The sequence below is a fragment of the Caloenas nicobarica genome, chromosome 2 (genome assembly GCF_036013445.1).
Source record: "Caloenas nicobarica isolate bCalNic1 chromosome 2, bCalNic1.hap1, whole genome shotgun sequence".
In the NCBI taxonomy this organism is placed as follows: Eukaryota; Metazoa; Chordata; class Aves; order Columbiformes; family Columbidae; genus Caloenas; species Caloenas nicobarica.
In genome coordinates this window covers 16,918,527-16,938,262 of record NC_088246.1, presented here as the reverse complement: position 1 = coordinate 16,938,262, position 19,736 = coordinate 16,918,527, and the positions used below count along the sequence as shown (strand labels likewise).

The following is a 19,736-nucleotide window of genomic DNA, read 5'->3' as shown; positions in this document are numbered from 1 at the left end:
CTTGAACATTGTCAGGCTTGGGGCCGTGACACCCCCCTGGGGAGCCTGTTCCAGTGCTCCACCACCCTGGGTGAAGAACCTTTTCCTAATGTCCAACCTAAACCTTCCCTGGCACATCTTCCTGCCATTCCCTCAGGTTCTGTCATGGGTCACTAAAGAGAAGAGTTCAGTGCCTGCTCCTCCTCCCCTTGTGAGGAAGCTGTAGCCGTGATGAGATCTCCCCTCAATTTCCTCCAGGCTGAACAAACCAAGTGACTTTAGCCGCTCCTCATATGGCTTCCTCTCTAAACCCTTCACCAACTTCATATCCCTCTTCTGGACACTCTCTAGTAGCTTTATCTCCTTTTTACCCTGTGGTGCCCAGACCTGCCCACAGAGCTCCAGGCGAGGCCGCACCAGTGCGGAGCAGAGCGGGACAATCCCCTCCCTGCCCGGCTGGCCGTGCTGTGCTGGATGCACCGGGACACGGTTGACCTCCTGGCTGCCAGGGACACTGTTGGCTCGTGTTCAACTTGCCGTCGACCAGAACCCTCAGATCTCTCTCTGCAGAGCTGCTTTCCAGCATCTCATCCCCCAGTCTGTACATACAACCAGGGTTACCGTGTCACAGGTGCAAAATCCAGCACTTGCCCATGTTGAAATTCATGCGGTTGGTAAATACTTTTTGGTTTGTTTTATTGATGTTCTTTATGCGAGGGAAAACATGACAAGAAGCAGCCATAGTTGGCCAAGTCTTTGAGGTAACCGCCCATCCCGCAGCAGCCCCGCGCTGCACAGTCTCCTCAGGCGTCCCTCGGGATCACGGGGCTCTTGCGGACAGCGCTAAACACCGGCCGGCTCAGCCCTTCCTCGCAGCCTTGTACAAAACACCGCCGCAGTGCCAGCGGGCAGAGTCGCTGAGCGGCCGCGCCTCCCCAGGCGGGCTCTCCGCTCTCCGCTCCCGCCGGCTCTCGAGGCCGCAGGGATCGCCCGTCCCGCCCCGCCCCGTTCCGTCGCGTCCCGCCCCGCCCGGTCCCGTCCGGTCCCCCCGCGCCGGGCGGCGGCCTTTGCAGCAGCGCCACCTGCGGGCGCGCCGGGCGCTGCCGGGGCGGCTCTGCAGCCGCGGGGCCGCCCGGGCCGGGGCTCATGGGCAGGGCCGAGGGGAGGCCCCGGCCCAGGCAGGTGCCAGCGCGGAGGGTGTTGGGGCGCGCACAGACACTGTGCTCGGGGTGCTGGGGGTCCACCCGCCAGGCACATCGGGGAGCTGAGGTGGGGGGTGCAGGAAGCCGGGCGGTCCTGAGGGTCCCTGGGGAGCTGAGCTGGTGCCGAGCAGAAGAGGGACCCTGGCCCTGCGGCAGGACAGGCTGGGCCGTGAAAATCTGCTGCCAGGCCGGTCACCACCAGCCCACCCAGGCTCACCGCCCTGGGCCGGTCGTGTTCACCCGGGGCAGTGGACAGGGAGGAGTGGGAGGGGGGTTGTGTGCTGGCCAGGCACCTTTTACCAAAGATTAAAGGGGCTTGTGAGACAGCCAAAACACAAACGGGCTGTGAAAGGGCAATGGGATTTAGCAGAGGCATTCAGAGATAGGTTGGGGTTGGGTGGGAGCTGGTGGGCTCGGAGTCCTGTTAAACTGGAGCCTGGACAAGAGGCAGAAAAAGCCAGTGGCAGGCGAGGGCAGATGGGTGTGGTGGCTGGCTGCTCTAGCTGGTGCTGTGGCACATGTAGAAACGCTGTTTGGCAGACCTGCGAAGGGACAAAAAATTCAGAAAACCTTCCACTGGAGCTCCTGCTTCTTTGGATTTACCTGTGAGACATACATCAACATAACTCATTCCTGTAACCACTTTCGCTGTTAGGTTCCTTAGGACAGGCCTACCTGACCTCAGCAGCTCCCTTTGGGTCTGTAGAAGCACCCGTTACAGCACAAGGCTCAGCATTTCTCTTCGTAGATGGGCAGTCCATCTACCACCATCAAACAGTTTGCCCTTCTGACATCCCTGCGACATGGGGATTCTGCTTCAGCAACTTGCCCAAAGGTGTGGGGACCCATGACTACACTGTAACGGGATTTCCCAGGACTAGGAAAAGATCAACAAAATATAGGTGAAGTTACTCAGCAGTGTCACCACATTCCTCAGCTACCACTGGCCATTTAAAACATCCTTCTTTACTTCACAGACGTCTGCTCTTGGTTCTAAACACCACTTCTAGTCACACTTCGGCTGAAACAACATCATCAGCACTTCATTCTTTAGTAAACCCCTTCAGAACATCCCGCTTTCCTCCTGTAGCCATCCCTCCTCCCTTCCCTTGGTGTCATGCCGGGCTTGTTCTCATTTATACCTTGCACTCTGGCCAAAACTCCCTGTATTTAATTCCTTTCTCTTTCTAAACTGGGATGCCAGTAATTATTAATCGGTTCACTCCAACTAATGGCCTACACTGACATAATTTCTCCTACTCTTACCAAATATAAAATTATTTATGCAAAATAGGATACTTCTAGAAGAAGAGACTGAGCCATAACCCAGAATCTCAAATAATAATAAAAGCCAATGCATGGCAACCAGACTCTTTGGTCTGCCTGGTACATACCCAACGTTATGAGGTTAGGTTTGCATACTCCAGGCTGCTGGGCTCTTCTGGCAAGGGAGAATCTTTTATTTTTAATGAATATTCCAAAAGATCTGGGGTTTATTTCAGTGATAGTTCTCATGGAGGCAGAGCAATAAGGGGCTGTTTTCAAAACTGTATTAACCATGGTTTCTTCCCACCTACCAAACCATAACAGCCAGAGCTCTGTAGCTCTTTTCATGACAGCCATCCTACAAACCCCAGTCCCAAATATGTAACCCAGAATCCCATTTGACTTTGACACCACAACTGAATTGTTCGATCCCAGTCCTGTGGTTTCAGACCCAGTGTAGGCAAATTTGACATTTTGCACTTATGTGGAAAATAGCTTGAGGACAGTTAGTAAATAGGAAGTCTATGGAGATTGGCTTTGGTTTTCATTGTTGGTTGTGTTGAGATGGCTGCAGAACAGCTGGGAAGGGACTGGGCATGTTAGCTTGATGCTGGAGGAGGAAAGCTGTGTCTTGGCATTTCTTTCATGGGGAGCGGAGCCCCAGGATGACTGGGAACACCCAGTGAGCTGAGGAATTAGTTGTCTGGCTGCTCTGTAACCTCACCCATCACTTATGTATTTTTCTCAAAATCTGAAAGAGATTTTGCCAAAATAACCCCATTTTGCCTGAAATCCATGTAAATCCCAAGCCTAACTTTTAGGTTTCCTGCATCCTTTGAACTCGGTGTTGTGGGGAAGGGAACATTTATACTGAAACATCACAAGATGAGCTGGGAGGAGGAGAGGAACGTTGCAGGAGTGCAGGAGCATGAAGATAATTTTTCACCCTTGATTCTGTTGTAAACAAGTTTGATGAACTTGGCAATGGACTTTGTGTGCTTTCCATGGTGTAAAATGGTGATGAATTTTGAGATCTGATAGTAGGAAAATTTGTACTAGCATTATATCTTTATAAGTGTTTGCCATTCTTTTTCATCTGTTTCTCTTAAAGTTTGTTTTTCCAGCTCCCTGCACATCTTCTCTTTCCTGTCTTAGCTGGGAGATGGGCAGGTGCTTTGGTCCATGTCCTTCTCTCCAGTGACACAAAAGGCATGCAGTGCTGTCACGTTACTTGCACTGTCAGACACAGCTCATTAGACGGTCCTTGGAATTGCCAGCAAGTCACACAACACAGCATAGCATAACATCAGCATAACTGATCCCTTTGGTGTTACAGACTACAGAAGGGAGATAAAGGCCAAGCACTACAGATCTGCCTGGGGAGGAAGAAAACAAATATCAATTGCACTTCTTTTGTCTCCCCTTCTCACCACCTAATGCTGCCTGTAAGGCAGGGTGTTCATACAGCGGACACCAAAGCATTTATCTGACTTTTTCAGAGCTGACCCAAGTTGGAGCACAGGCTGTCTGACAGGGAGATGCCTGCCAGCCACCACCTCTGAACAAACATTTCTCAAATTAAGCCTTATTTCACAAGAAAAGACAAACACAACGTTCAGCCTAAGGGGCATCTGCATTTTATAGATACAAAGAGCCAAGCAACTCCCTTCAAGCACTGTGAGCCAGGAGCGGGTGAACGTCTCTCCAGGGTCAGCCACCACAAGATCCCTGCATCCCCAAGCACGTCCTCCTGCTCCCGCTGCAGCACAGCCCAGGTGTGAGTCGGGTAGCGGAGAATCTCGCCCTCAGACCCACTGGCTGCTTCCTGCGCGAGCCAGGCCAGCTGCTTTCCCCAGTCTCTAAAGGGCACAGATTTCTCTTACTTTGTTTTTCTGCACAGATTTATTTGTGTAAAATGATTTTTTTTTTTTTTAAGATCAAAAGCCTAGTGTCCTTCACTGCAGCTGTGTATGTCTTTTAATGTGTAAGCCAGTATTATTTTAAAGATCTACACAAACTGGCTTCAGGGAGCTCTTCTTTCCTGCAGTGCAAGATGCTTTTGGGAAAACACGTGTCAGTGAAAACTAAATCCAGAAGAATAGAGATGAGCGTAAAGCAGAGAACCCGAAACAGTATCTGGGATGATAAATCTTCAGGCATATCTTTCGCACATTTGGTATCTAAATCAGAACCTTTTTGGATCACTGTTTCCCACATTTTAGCCCTTAGAAAGTGAAAAGCAGGTAGAAAGAGGCAGTGCTCACACAGAGACAGTCAGTGTCAAACTAATGCATTTCCCTTTTCTTGCAAACAGGGCTTTCTACAAACGAACAGTAACATTTTTGAAGAAGCCATCCGTAGGAAGACAGAAGCTGATTTGTATGAATACTTGTTGTCACCTTGATTTTAAAAGTGTTCAATTATAGTCCATGAATTATTCATACAGGTTGTTAGTGTAGAACAGAAATCTCGTGATTCAACCTGAAGAGACTGGCTACTCACATTAACCAGGAGACACTTATCACTTTTCTGCTGAGGATTTAGTTCAGTACAACTCTTGGTGTCAGTCTAATCTCAGTAAATGTCTGCAGGAAAACGGAGAGGATTTTCTGCAGTCTTACTAGGTCTTTATAAAACACTAGTCCTTAGCTTATTAACTTTGAACTCTATGTGGAGAAACTCTCATAGATCTTATATCGAGTACTATTTTGGAGAGATCTAGCAGCTGTACTTATTATTTGGGTTGAACAGTTTTCCCTGTTATAAGACCTGAGTCTCCCTTGTTTGTGATTTTGCCAAACTTTTGAAAATGTTTAGGCAGATTTTCCATGCCAGACATCCAGCGTGAGCTACTTCCAAGATCCAAGTTAAGGATGATTTTTTTTTTTTTCCCCATGGCCTGAAATTCTTGAGTGCCTTTTTTCGGGTGGGGAGTAGGAGGGGTGACAGTTCTTTCACACTCCAGAAAAGGCTCTCAATGTGGCAAAATAACTGGCTATAGTGCAGATCGCGAAGCAAAAGAACAGCCTTTGAAGCACCTGAGCAGTCTTCAAGGTACATTTACAGACTTGTTTTAGTACCTCCCAAAGTCCATCCACTCTGAGCATGAATGGAAGCTCACGTTGCATCAAGGAAGCACAGGGATAGGAAGGACAGTACCACCCCAGAAACCTGAATTGTCCCTGTCCCTGGGAGATGCAGGACACATCATTCAAATAGTCTTTGAAGAGGTAGGTAGTGCCACTGAACACCAGTGCTTTGGGCAGACGAAGTGCCAGGCTTAACAATCTTGAAAAATCACTCCAAACACTTCAGAGACACTTCAAACAGAGCAATCAAATTTCTGGCAAACTCTGGGTGTCATGGTTTATGTGGATGAGCATAGATGGGATCTTCACTCACGGAAATGCTAATCTCACAGACTGGCTTGAAAACAGTAATTGTTTTCTGTGGAGGACAGAGAGCACAGTGATGACTGCCACAGAAGGAAAATGCGGCTGTGTCATTCAGAATGATAAAACAGAGCATAGTGACTTATTTCTGGTATTGCCTAGCTTTTGAATACTTGTCCTGGCAACCTTTGGATTGTTCATCTAATATAAATTTTATGTGTGATGATATGACTCTGGCAGGCTGGAATGCCAATTATTAGGCAGGCTTCTTAATCTCTTTCTAACTTTACAGTTCCAACATGGAAAAAGCCCAGCCCTGAAACTGAGTTGTCAAATATGATTGATCTAAAACTATGGTTTTCAGTCATCATCTGTGGATCCCTGGAACAACACCTGCGGGGATTGTCCAGGTTAACTGCTTGTTGTCAGCCAGCTTGCATTTGAAATGCAGGATCTTTCCCTCCGCTACATGATTCTTTAGAGGTTTGCAAATGAAAAAGATGGGTTAAAAGCACCAAGGCTGATTTACTGGTGGCTTGCCAGTGGGGTGTGACTGGATACAGATACCTGTGTGTTGCCGTGTGATTAGAACAAAATAAACTTCTTGGAATGAAGATTGTATTTGGATGATTTATCTTTTTTCCCTTGACTACAAGCAAGTTATGACCATTTACAACATTTTTACTTAATCAAAATTACTCTGTGGATAACTCCCTGGTCAAAGCAATTTGGGAGCAGCCTACATCTAGTATGCAGTATTTGGACATCAAGTTGACTGAATTCATGACTTGTAAGGATGGTTTTGCTCCTTGTTCTCCCATTGAGCAAGTGAAACTTAGCTTCGGGTTTTGTGCATAATCACTCCCATTGTACAAGTCCAAAATTGCCCTTTTCTGTGAACATTTCCAAATGTTGCTCAAAAATCTACTGCTTGGCACAAACAATAGACCCTGTCAAATCCAATGTGCACTCGAACACCTGCAGGGCCTCTGGAAACTAGTTCCTGATAGCTGGAGAAACATGAACAACTTAAATTAAAGGCAGTAAATGCTTAACCTCACACTTCCATTTTATTAAAATGCCTACAAGCTTTTTTTGGCCTTTATGATTTTCCTGTAGTAAGTGAATCACTTGTGAAGATGTGAATGAATGTTTCCAGACAACATTTTGTATGCACAAGATCTGACCAGGGAAGTTGCTTGGTTGTGTGCAGGACACCCTCTGGAAGAACTGTGTGTCACTTGTAGGTCACTACAGCAGATCAGATATTGCAAGAGCAAAATAACCATAACATAGCATCATAAATCAAAACACAGCAATTTCCTTTGTTGACTACTGTAAGTCTGTTAACTCCTGGGTGTCATGGATTCTGAGCAGCTCTGAAGGGGCTGATACTAAGCTGTGCATTACTCATTAGGCTTGTTAATTACAATATTGCTTTTTATGGATTTAGAGAGACAAAACCAATAAAAATTAGAAGCTTCCACAGTTTGGTTTTGGTTTGGTTTTTTTTTTGTAAAATAATCTAGCTGCTTTTTAAGAACAGAAACTTAAAGGGTTCAATAAAGGAACAGAACATTTTACTCAGTTGTTTTGTACTCTAGACATAAAGGCTAATAAGGGGCTATTTTAAGGGGAGGAGGAAGAGGACTAGAAGGATTTTGGTCTGTGTTCCAGATTTCCACATCTGGATCCAGCCATTGTGTTGCTGACAGCTTATAGATAGCACTGTAGGTAGCCACACTATTTGTGTTCTGCCACATGGATGGACAACCAGCATGTAAACGTGGCTTAAACCAGGACCTGTGGAGGAACTTCATCTCAATCAGGGCCATTCACCCTGGCTCCCTTTGCAGTCAATGGAAAGAGGGGGTCAAGGCTCCACTACTTGTATTACCTAGGTCTCTGTTTGCCAAACATTGTTATGCCATACCCTATATAGTCTAGCGTGTCTCTCCACAGTCACTTGCACCATAGCTGCAGCTCCCTCTGCTAACCATGCTGGGCTGTACTTGCCAGTGTGGCTGGAAAGTCGCCACAAGTGTAGAATGCATCTACAGGGTCTCAGCACTTAGCTGAGCAGTTCTCCGAGACAGGAGAGGCCACACTTTGGAGGCAGCGAGCTGTGGGAGCCGGAGCCCCCCTGCTCCCTGCCACCTCCCCTGGAGCTGCTGGGGTGCAGAGGACGGCAGCAGGAGCAGTGATGTGCAGAGCACCCCAACAACACCCGTGCGGTTGCGTCTTGCTGTGACATCTCCTGGGATGCCAGCAGATAGGAGGAGATTGCATTCCTTCTCCCCCAGATCGCAATCTCATTTCCATGCTAAACTATTCTCACTCCAAGAACCTTGCTCTCATGCACTTCTCCCCATAACTCAGAGTTTTTTCTTTCCTCTGTAAATCACATGCATAATGCACTATAGAGCCCCATTTACAAAAACAAGATCTATAACAAAACCCCCTTAACACCAGTAAATCTTCTTTTAATGAATTGGGCCTGTAGCTTCAATTATGAAACTGGGCTGTGACGGCTGCTGAACAAGCCATGCCAACAACAACACTGAGGCAGATCACTGTCATAAGGGTGTTAGGAGAGCCTTGGGAAAGGCTTGGACGCTCCCTCCTTCCCTTCAAGCACTTTCACATCTGCACTGCATTATATCCCCGTCCAGATGACTTTGCTGGGATATCCAGTGTTCTTGGGAGTATTTACATTATCAGAAAAGAAACCACTAATTTATTTGTTCAGTCTTCTACATAAATATACCCATAGCCCAGTGTGAAACAGCTCACATTTTTCTGGTTTGCTTTGTTTTCAAATGGACCTACCCTGGATTTTCAGTTTTACAGTGTGTATAAAGAATTAAACTCTTTAATTAGATTGTAAACCCTCTGGATCATATTTTTACCCTGTTTTTCTGCACTGCGTACCATCAGACACTGCTTTCCTTCAGCATTATTATAAATGTATAGAGTACTTCCAGGTATCTTGTAGGAGCTGGATAGAGCACTTGCAGGGAGGGGCAGATCTGGTGTCTCCCATGCAGACAGCTAATGTAGAAAGGCTGAAGATACTATTTCTGTCCTCTCCTTTGGGTGGTACATTTGGGCCATCCATAAGACAAGGTGTTGTCAAGCCAAATTTTCTCTTCTCTGGCAGTGAGAAATTTCCAGTGGACACTGAGATGTTCTTATCCTTCTGATGTTGGGCACAGAGTAAGGGGCAAACAAAATGGAAATGTTCACCCTCAAACCTCCATGACCTCCTCTGTGACCAGTGTGATGACAAAGGCACTGGGCTGGAGGGACATGATCACCCACTCCTGCTCGGTGCAGGACCTCAGATTTCCATCTTTAATGTGGAGACCGGGATGATTTGCACCCAGATTGACACCAAGCTTTTCTTGCTACCTTCTTCTTCTATTGGCCTCACAAAGTAGCTCTCTTGAGTCATCTTGGTGCTGTAGTAGAACTCAATATTGCACAGGACCTCTTTGGTTCCATTGTATTTTTAGACAGCCTGCACTTGTCCTGTTTTCTGTCTTTCTGCAGCAGGCTGAGTCATGTTGATTTAGTGATGGAAGATCCCATGATGGAGAAATGGGAGAAAGGAATATTAAAACAATAAATTTCACTTACTGGAATGCCTGGCCTGGAGACACCTGGTCCTGTGGACTTTCATCACTGAAAGCAGACCCTGGGCTAAGTGGAGCTAGAGCAACACAGGCACTCTTGTGCACTGCACAGTGGACTGGAGGTTGGGGTGATGTCTGGATTGATGACAAAACCAGACACCTGGCTTGCTAAAGAGAGCCTGCTGAGCACTGAGGAGAACTACTGAGGTTTGTGTGTATTGTAGTATCTCCTTCCCCTAAGTTTTGTGGTTTATTAGAACTGGTAAAGAAGAAAAAGATATTGAAAGTATCAAAATTTCGAACACAATCAGATGAAACTGAGCTTCTATGCAATGTTAATGATCCAGCTTTGTTACTGTTTTTGTTTCTGTGAAAGTGCCTGGCTTGGTCAGGAGTTTCAGTTTGAGAAAATTTGGAGAAATTTGGGGAATATTTCTCTGTAGATTTTGAGGGTTTAAAAAACAAACAAGCATTTTTTTTTTTAAAGGGCAATATCCAAAAATTTAGAATTTCAAATTGGGTTACTGCAAAGATGTGTTTAAGTATTCCCTTACTTTAATTAAATCTTACAAAGAAAAATTCTGCTGAACGCAGGTACATTCTGCAGGAAATGTCCCCTCTGCTCTGCCCTGCCCCAGTCCCGAACCGGAGCGCAGTCCCGCACAGCGCTGCGTGGCTCTGTGGCTTTGCCAGCTGGGCAGGGGTGGCCGTGCCCGGACACGTGTGCGGGTCCTTGTGCCCCCCACGCTGGGTGCTCACACCGCAGGGCAGGGGCAGCTGGAACAAATCCAGCAGCTCTCACCCATACACCTACCCCAGAGCGGTAGTTTGGGGTGGGGCGGAGGAGAGGCGTGTGGGTGCGCATTTGGCGTGGCCTTCTGGTGACATCCACGCCACATCTATGGTGCGTGGGAATTTGAGGATGAATATTTCCCCTGATAGCTCGGTTTCTGCAAACCAGCTGGGGGCACATCGGTCATGTCAGGCATCGCTCATGAGTCAAAAATGAGGCAGTACTTTAAGCTCACTCTTTATCTATTTATCCAACCCAAAATGTTCTGGTCTGGAAAATCGTTTTGCTGGTTTAGACTGATCATTAAAGGCCCCAGACCTGGGGTCAGCTGGGCAACCCAGGAGGGGATTTAAGGGAAGGGTGTGACTGAGAAAGCAAGAGAAAAGCCCCTAGGACTGCAGCCAGTTTTAGTCAGAGGAACTGCTTTGTTATTGTATTACAGCTGCGTGGTGTTTTTAACTATAAACCGTGCTTCAGACCCAGGCTGAAATGGGCTTGCAGTGAGTTGTACACAAAACAATTTACAAATCCCACATGAAGCAGTGTTCAAAAGTCCTTTGAAAGCATTGTTTGGCCAGCAGCAGGGCTCTTTTCAAACTTAGCTCTGGTTGCAACTCTTATTTCCAAAGGTACAGCTATACAAACAAGTGACTGTGGGGATTTGCATTGATATCACATCATGTTTTCCACAGCAAGGTCCCATTCACAGCCTGTGGTACGTGAAAAGTTGCCTAACCATAAAGGGAAATTTGCTCAGAGGCAAGAGGCTGCTTCTGAGAATTTGCCACTAGCAGCTACACTGGCACTGTGAATCTCCACCTCCACTTCTTTCAGAGTAATCTGTTTGCATCGCTGTACCCTGTGTTACTAACACACTTGCTAGAGGTGCGGTTTTGTGGCCACAAGAAGGAGCCATGCAGGAGGTATATGCAGAGTGTCTGGGTGTTGGACAAGGATACAGCTACTTGAGCAGCCGATGGGGAAAGAAAAGTCGAGTGTCAATGTCATGTTACAAGCCTATGTATTACAGTGTTTTCTGCCTCCATCCATTGCTTGGAAAATTCTGGCTAGTGGGATGTTTTCTGAATGAATCTTAATCTTGACTTTAGCAATCTAAAGGACATGGGCTGAATTTGCTGTCTGCTCCATTAGACACAATGTGGCTGTTGGCCATGTCAACAACATGTGGAACTGGTGGGGACCTGCTGGAGGCACTTGCAGCCTCGCAGGAAAACAGCTCCCACACTTCTGATGAGCTCTTACGGACGGTGCATGGCCTGCGTTGGTGGAAGCCCCATCTTGTTTTGTAGAGAAGCTACAGACTCAGCATAGACTTCATTTTATAGACTTCATTCTTAGACTTCATTTTATCTGTTACCCTCTTTCATGGGAGCAAAAGATAAACAGTGCGTGAATGGTACAAAGATTGTACTGTTAAGTCTGTCTGTGTTCCCCCAAGCTAGGATTTCTAGTGCCTCTAATCCCCTAAATTAGTGACGAGGTTAAATAGTTCCAGAGAAATATGGGCTAAGGTTGGAGCTCCAGCCAGCCAATATCTAGGTAATAATTTCAAATGTATTATTCATGAACACTTTATTAATGTTCACATTAAGTCATTATAATTCTTTCAGTACCAATGTCCCTGCTTCACATGGGAGGTGTTTAATATTAGCTGCTGCTCAGTCCTTTCCAGCCAAATAAAATCAGCCTGAGTTCATTCTGTCTAGCTTAGATCAACAAACATGGAACATAATGAACTTGCTCTGTTCTATGACTTATCTTGCCAGGGTGGGAAAGAGAACATACCGCAGCAAAACATTCCCCAGCGCTTTCGTTTGACAGCACACAGTCCAGCTCGGGCAGGACTATGGCAGTGCCAAAGGGGACTTCATCTTCCTGATCCCCTCGCCTGACAGCCACCGTGCCTGCCCTCCCCACCGCCAGCTGCTTTGGAAGGCAGCACAGCAGCGCGGCGGGTCCCGCGGGTGGGCTGCTTTCCAAAACGGCTCCAGGAGGGATGTTCACGGCCCCCGTACATGGCACGGGGTGGCTGCCGGGTTGGTTGGACACTGTGCCGGCAGCCCTGGAGCTGGGCTGGTGACATGGGAGGCCCAGGCTCTGCAGCAAGTAATGGGAAACCAGCTCACCTCTTGAGGGAGTCCCACCCATAATGATGGAGACAGGAAATTTTGGGTATACCCACCCCCATCTCTATTAAGAGGTTGAAAGCAGGACACTGGTAGTGTTTTTCATCGTGAAGGCAATGCCAAGAACAAAACTGTAGAACAATGTCAGGTTCTTCTGATTAAATCTAAAATTTTCCCACTATTACTTGAAAATTAGAAGCAGGCAAAACTATCCTTCATGTTATGGATAACTTGGCTGCAGAAATGTGGCATCAGCATATGCTGAAAAGTAAAAGCTAACATGATTAGTAGACTATTAATTCTAGCAGCAGCCTTGCTTGTATGGGATCCATGTGTTTAGAAAGTAAGATCTTTGGACCGAAAAACAGCTTTTCTATGTATCTGTAAAGCAGGTGGCATATGTCTGTCTGAGCGTTAGACTAAAAATCTGGCATTGCAAAATTGGCAATGACCTTTGAAGATGTTGGCCCATTTGAAGAGTTGCCAGGGTCTTGTGCTTCTATTGATCCAGAGCTTCATGATGTCCATAAGTTTCATTCCACTGATCTGGTTGGGCTGACTTGGATCTGGCATCCAGATATGTCCACCCAAAAACTAGGTTTTCAAAGCACATCGCAGCTCCCGGAGTTCATAAAAACTGTGATTACAGAAATGGTAGTCGGTGCTGTATGTGATACAGTTTGCATAATAATGCACTGGACACTGGCCCCCAGCCCTCCCAAGCCTCCATTTTTTTGCAGTTGGTGTTTCCCAGGTGCTTTAACCTAGTAGCTGGAAATACCCCTATCTCCATTTAAGAAGGATAAAAAAAAGTTTTAAAAATTACGTGATTAAGGACTGGTAAAGACTTGATACCTGCTAGTATGATTAGCCCCACTGAACTGCAGTGCTTTAACTTTCACAGGCAAAATGAAGAAGAAATTGCATCCTGCTGAGTTTTGGCGACAGTTTGGGACGGAAAGGTCCATTAAAAAAACACTATCAGCAAAGGTCTGGTGAAAAACAAACTTCAACATCTCTTGATCCAAATAGTCCTGTTAAATCATGTTCAATGTTTTCTATGCATCCACAAAGGGTATGACAGCTGGCGTCTCCATACCACTGCAGCCTGGGTTAAGTTACAAATTATACACATACCGTCCTCTGCTAGCCTCCTCATTAATCCAACTTGGCCCTTCCAAATCAATTTGGCTATAGCATTTTCTGGCCTGATCTCTAGCATTTTAACATAAATAATGTGTGTTGCAGTTCATCTATCCCAGGATTCTCGTTTCCCCACTGGAATCCATTTGTGTTCCTGGGAAAGGCAGTGATTTCCTTGTGGTGGGTGAAAATCTTGCCACCGCGGCCGCTCTCTGCCGAAATAGCTGTCCCTGGCCCAGGGACACGCTGTGCTGTGCAGCTCCCAGCCGTGCCTCGTCTGACCTCCAGAAGTCACCCCGTACCACGGCTCTGTCACGGGAATTGTGGCAGCCCAGAGCTAGCCTGCAGAAGACCAGTAGACTCTCCTATCTGTGCCCTCTCTGTCATTTCGATGAATCATTTCATTAATTCCAGCAATTTTTATGTTAAAATTCTTGTTTACAGGTGAAGAGGAAACTCGCTTTATGCTAACTGAAATCTTAACAGTAATTCAAGAGTCACAGCTAGTCTAGATCTAACTGTTACAGAAAAAGAATGAACAACAGTGCAGTTAAAATCTTTTCACACACAATTAATTCCTACCTCTTTTCCTGGTGTCAGGCTCGCCCATCCCCTGCTCCTTGTGCCCTGAGGTGGATGGTCTCAGTCTGGTGGGGCTGGGGGTGTTGCAGCAAGTTGGGGGCATCTGGAGTGCTTTGTGGGGAGGGGCGTGATGTTCAGGTTGATGTTGTTTCTTTCCTTTGTCTAGGATCTACTTTGAAGTAATTTTAATATGTTTACTAACTTGGTTTTTTTACACCTTTCTCTTCCTCCACTGGTGTGCAGCTCCATGTTTCACTGGAATTTGCTGTGTGTGGTGCCTTTTACAGGGTGCTATTTCTTTGTTGCCTTTTTTACCCTAAAACCAGTTTTGTCCAGGTCCATTTTTACTGAACTATGGCTGAGATGTTTATAGCTGTGGGATCGTCAGTGCCAGCCTGTGCCGCATCTCTCTTCAACCCATGCATGTGCTCCTCTGTGCCTCGTCCTGTGTCTCCACTTCTCGACGGCTGTTGTAGCAGTCCTGTCCTCCTCTACACTACATTATTATGTTAGTCATAAATATCTCATTCTCCATAGAATAACTGCTATCGCTATAAAAGTATGCTTGTACCATGCAAAGATATATAAAAGTAAGACAAATTAGCTTTGCACACACGGTCACTTAGAGAGCTTGCTGCTGCAGCTAAACGAAGCAAAACAAAGTAAAACAGAGCTGCAAGCAGGTCAAGAGAAGTTCACACCAAGCATAGCTCAAAAGCCTCCGTTCTGAGGCTTTAGAAATTCAGTGCAAAGCTTATGGCCTGGCAGTGCTGTGCTACAGGGCTACGGCGTTGTGCAATGCTCTGTTCAGCTTCATGGGCAAGAGCTTTTCCAGGGCCTCACCTAAAAACCAAACTGTGGGCTTTGGAGCACACGAGGACGGACGACAGTGACATCCAAATGCGACAGCATGTTTCGAGCGTTATTCCAGTCCGTGCTTGCTTTTTTGCTTAGTTGTTTGAAGGGCTGCTAGTGGAGAAGTGCTGATGTGGGTGATGGAACAGGTATCTCTCGCTTTTCATCTCTTCAGCTCCTGGCCTGTTTTAACAGAGGCAAAGGCTGGGTTTGGCAGCCCAGCTGTGTCACAGCAGGCCTGGGAAGGCGTATCTTCTCAGGCTTCCCCCTGCTTGCTTCCAGGAGACAGCTAAGCACTTCACATTTGGCATGGACAGCTTGTCAAAATTCTTTTATTTTCCCTTCCAGACACTTCGTTTCCCAGATAAATAACGCCTGAGAACTTCTGGCATCACTGCAGTATATTCGTGTCGTTTAAAGAGATATGAGTGGCCACGTCTGCATCAGACTGACTTTCACTGGGGCAGTCACGGGGCACTTGGCACTTTTAACCCAAGCTGTCAGTAAGTCTTTTGCACTGACGGCCCTGCCGTAATGAGACACTTAGTGCTGCTGAGCGAGGAAAACGCCACTTCTGTTTGCAAAATGGACACACTTCTCTGAGTAGTAAATGAAGCGAGTCACTGTCCGTATGGGCTGGCAGTTATCTTCTGCTTCTTGCTCCTTGATTTACTGTGTGTCGGAGCAGCTTAGCGCATCAATATTGCAAATTAAATACCAAGTGGATAGGTGATCTTTTGAGTTCCCATCTGGGAAGGAAACAGCTTTCAAACACAGGTTCAGTTTTCTGCTTCTTCTGTTCAAATCATGGCACTCAACTGATATGATCAGAGGTTTTTATGCAGCTCCAGTCTGCGAAGTCTATTCAGGTCTTTTCTCTCTCTGTCTTCCTCTCTCTGTCTCTCACTTTCAACAGTTAAATTTTATATCAAAGGCTGGTTGAAGCTTTTAGACTAGTATTACACCATTCACTGATTAAGCAGAAGCTGCTTAAAATTCTGCATAATTACAATGTCTTTGCATATCTGTTTTCTTCGGTGGCTCTCATGGCATGTGGAATCAGTGTGTGTCTTAAAAGTATCAGTTTAGCCAATGAAAATGCTAATTAGAATGGAAAAATATATTGTATGTGTCCCACATGTTTAGCTCTTAAAAAATATGAAAAATCCTTGACCTTAATACTCTAAAAATGTCAGATACTTCTCTCAGATGATTCCTTGGGAACCCTAGTAAGCCTCAGCAGAGAGACATTACCTTGTTATTGCTCCCCTGATAATTAGATCCACATGCACACACGATACATCATGAGCCCTGTCTTGCTTTTCAACTTCAGGCCTGTGACAGTGGTTTATGTTGAACTTCAGGGTGTGTTTTAAGATAAAATAAAAATATGTCTGCTAAATATTGGAGCTACCAAACGAAGCCCCTGGGCTAGGGAGGGCCAGTATCCATGCCCATGCTACTCATAGAATCATAGAATGTCCTGAGTTGGAAGTGACACACAAGGATCATCGAGTCCCACTCTTGTCCCTGCACAGGACAATCCCACAGTTCACACCATGTGTCTGAGGGTGTTGTCCAGTCTCTTCTTGAACACTGTCAGGCTTGAGGCCTTGACACCTCCCTGGGGAGCCTGTTCCAGTGCTCCACCACCCTGGGTGAAGAACCTTTTCCTAATGTCCAACCTAATGTCCTACCCCCCTGTGCCTCCTTGTGTCACGTCCTGCACTGTGGCAGAGCCTCTGGTTGCACAGCCAGATGCTACATCTGCAGGACCCTCTGTCTCACCCAAGGTAGAGCAGGCTACTGTTAATTAACAGCTAATCAAGAGATTGGTTTCAATCTGATCCTCAGAGGGTAACCCAGCACCTCGGGTACTGCAGCCTGCTCAGCCTTGGGCAAGGTCAGACCTCAGACCTTGCAGCTGGAGCTCAGCAGCAAGTTGCCATCACCTAGGGAAGCTGGTGACTGTCCTCCCACCTTCTCCGGGCGTCCCCATCCAACCCGACAGACCTGGTCCTTCCTCTGTGTCATCCTTCCCTCCTTCCTGCGGACAGACCCCACCGATCTCTCTCCGTCCTTCACTTCCCACGAAAGGCAGGGTGCTGCATCCCACTCCTTGCCACACTGTAGGCAAAGGGACATTTGGGAGCCCAGGAGGGAGCATGGCCAGGGCACAGAGGGGCCATGGGGCAGCTGGTGGCTGCTGGGCGCCTGCAGCAGCTGTGCTGGCACGGCTCTGGGGCAGCGGGGCTGGCTCGCTGCTGGGGCACCTCTGGCACCTGGCAGCTTCTGTCTCTAGCAAGCATGAAAGAAGAGCAAGTTCTTTGAAGCAAGAGGGACCCTTAACTTGGGGGATGTTCCCAGAAGAGCATATATCTGCAATGGCAATGCCCAGCTGCTGCTCCAGTACATAGCGGTAGCTGGAGGAGGCTCATAAGAAGGGCTACAAGGGAGGCTGTTAATGTTTACAGTGAGCTGAGCAGTGTGTATTTTATTTTAGCCTTACTCTTGGAAACAGATGAATTATTTCATACTGTGCTCTCTGGGTCACAGGGCCCCTTGCAATGCCAGCACTTTGCTACAGACCATTTCTGAAAGATAAAGGAGGTGAGACCACATATTTACCCACTGGAGGAAGAGACCACTTAGCCCCTTCCTTTTACCTCTCCCCCTGCACCTCGCACTGTGTCCCCAAAGCCGCGTGTGTGCCCAGGAGCCTGGCCCACTGCTCTGGCATCGGTGGGTAGTGAGGAGGCACATGGGGATGGTTTCCACCTCACACTTGGCGTGTGTCAGGACTCACCTTCCCTCCCTTTGACCCCGGGGCTGCCACGGAGACACAGAGTTTATGCATTAGTGTAGGAGGAGGGAATCCTGTCCTTCAGAGGAGCAGAGCACTCAAACATAAATAACTGCAGACAATGAAAATTATGTTAAGAAAACAAGCCCAAAGGTTTAACTGTTAAAGTAAAAAAATAACATTTCATAAACTTGATCTTCCTAATACTGCATAATACACTCCTCTGTGTCACGCAGCACAATAATTTCCTGTTCAGCTTCACTTTCTGAGCAAAACCAGAGATGAAGATTGGCAAGCTCTCATGGGAGAGCCGGGCTCTCCCCGCAGCCCCAGCCGCCGCAGAGGACCTGGTTTCTGCTCTCTTACTCTTAGCATAAGCATTCAGCCACCGGGTGATCCTCTTGAATCACTTTTTAACCAAGTCAAGAAGTCTTCTATAGCAACAGCCTTGTTTGTGTGTGAGTAATGAAGGGGATTTCTACCGAAGTAGTGAAGGGGGAGGGAAGAGAAGACATTTGGCCAAGACTGCTTGCATAAGTCAAAACCAGATTTCCTCCACATCTTTCTTCAGAGTAAGATTTTGGAGAACCAGAGCTCTATCAACATGTAATTACCATTTGTTTTCTCTACAGATTTTTTTTTTTTTTTCTTTGCCATTGGGGCATTGCTGTTTCTTGCTCTGGTAGAAGCTGGCTTGCTCTGCAGACTGAAGTCTCCACCTACCTGCTGTGTTTGCAGGAGAGACCCAGCTCCCGCGCAGGGACTGTCCCCCTTCACTGGCACTTTCTCCTTCCATCTCTGCCCCCACAAAGAGCCGACTTTTTGCACATTGTACAGCATGTCCCGGCACCTGAGGTCCATCCAGATTGGTTTTCCTTTTTGATAGAGCTATATTTAGACTGTCCAGTAACTGCATCCTGGGCTTTCTAAAATAAATCAATGCACAAGGTCCTGATTCAGTGGCCGCCTGTGCCAGCGCGGAGCCCAGCCTGCCCCCAGCTTGCCTGCAGTCTCCGGAGGCTTTGAACAGCCGCTGGCAGAGATCCGGTTGCAAGTTCAGGGTTTAGCAAGTCTATTCTCCTGCCCCACTCTGCCCTTGTGTCCTGCCTGCCATCTGCTGACCCACACTCAGGTTAATATAGCTCTGGAACGAATTCAGCTGAATTACAGATTTGCACCTACGTGGAGAGGCCAGAGCTCCTGGGGTATTTTCCTATTTTAACCATCACTTGATACCCATCTAGATCTGTGAAAAAATAAATGCCCTTCTTCGACCTCCATAGGAAACAAGTCAAACAAAACAATCTCTTCTATTGCAAGAAACAGAGTTTGGTCCCAGAGCTGTATTTTTATCCCAGGGATCCAGTTATAAACTGAACTAAAGGAAAGGACTGTAATTTTCATAAGTTGTTCTGCAAAAATTGGAGAGCCAGGCACAAGAAATTTTTTCCTTGCTTGCTGAAGACTTGTTTTTTCTTGTTGTGGACTGGACATTGTGGAGCTAGTTAGAAATTTCAGCCTGCAGTATTTAGGCCTGAAGGCTTAAATATGAATTCCTGCATGTTTCGAAAGTGCAAAGATCTGATTTTGACCTGTGCCTTTCAGCCACCAATAGCTGGGTTTTTAGCCATACACCATCACTGCAACAGAGAATTCACAGCCAGAAATGTCTTTCAACTCCCTTTTCTGTGAAGAGTTTTCTGTGTTTCTGTGTGGCTCACTGACATATTTATCTTACAGACTAGCTAGTGCTGCTCCCGGCCTGCAGACATCAGCCGTGGGCTGATGTGAGCAGCACCGTTCAGAGGTTCTGCAGAGCTGGATTCCCGCTGGGCTGGCCCCGCACAGGGAGCATCGCAGGGCGGGGAGGAGGATCTCTGGCACGAAACTGAGTTTCACACCTAAAATGTCAGCCTTGAAGACAGCCCCATTCTTCTTT

At 46.9% G+C, this 19,736-nt stretch overlaps 1 long non-coding RNA gene across 1 annotated transcript; it reads right to left on the bottom strand.

Moving 5' to 3' along the window:
• Positions 1–1,002: 1,002 nt before the first annotated feature.
• Positions 1,003–18,659, bottom strand: LOC135985997 (uncharacterized). The gene is made up of 3 exons (XR_010605830.1): positions 18,521–18,659; positions 17,801–17,909; positions 1,003–1,723 (listed from the first exon to the last, which is right to left on the bottom strand). It is a non-coding gene; the product is annotated as an uncharacterized LOC135985997 (long non-coding RNA).
• Between the last annotated feature and the right edge of the window lie 1,077 nt (positions 18,660–19,736).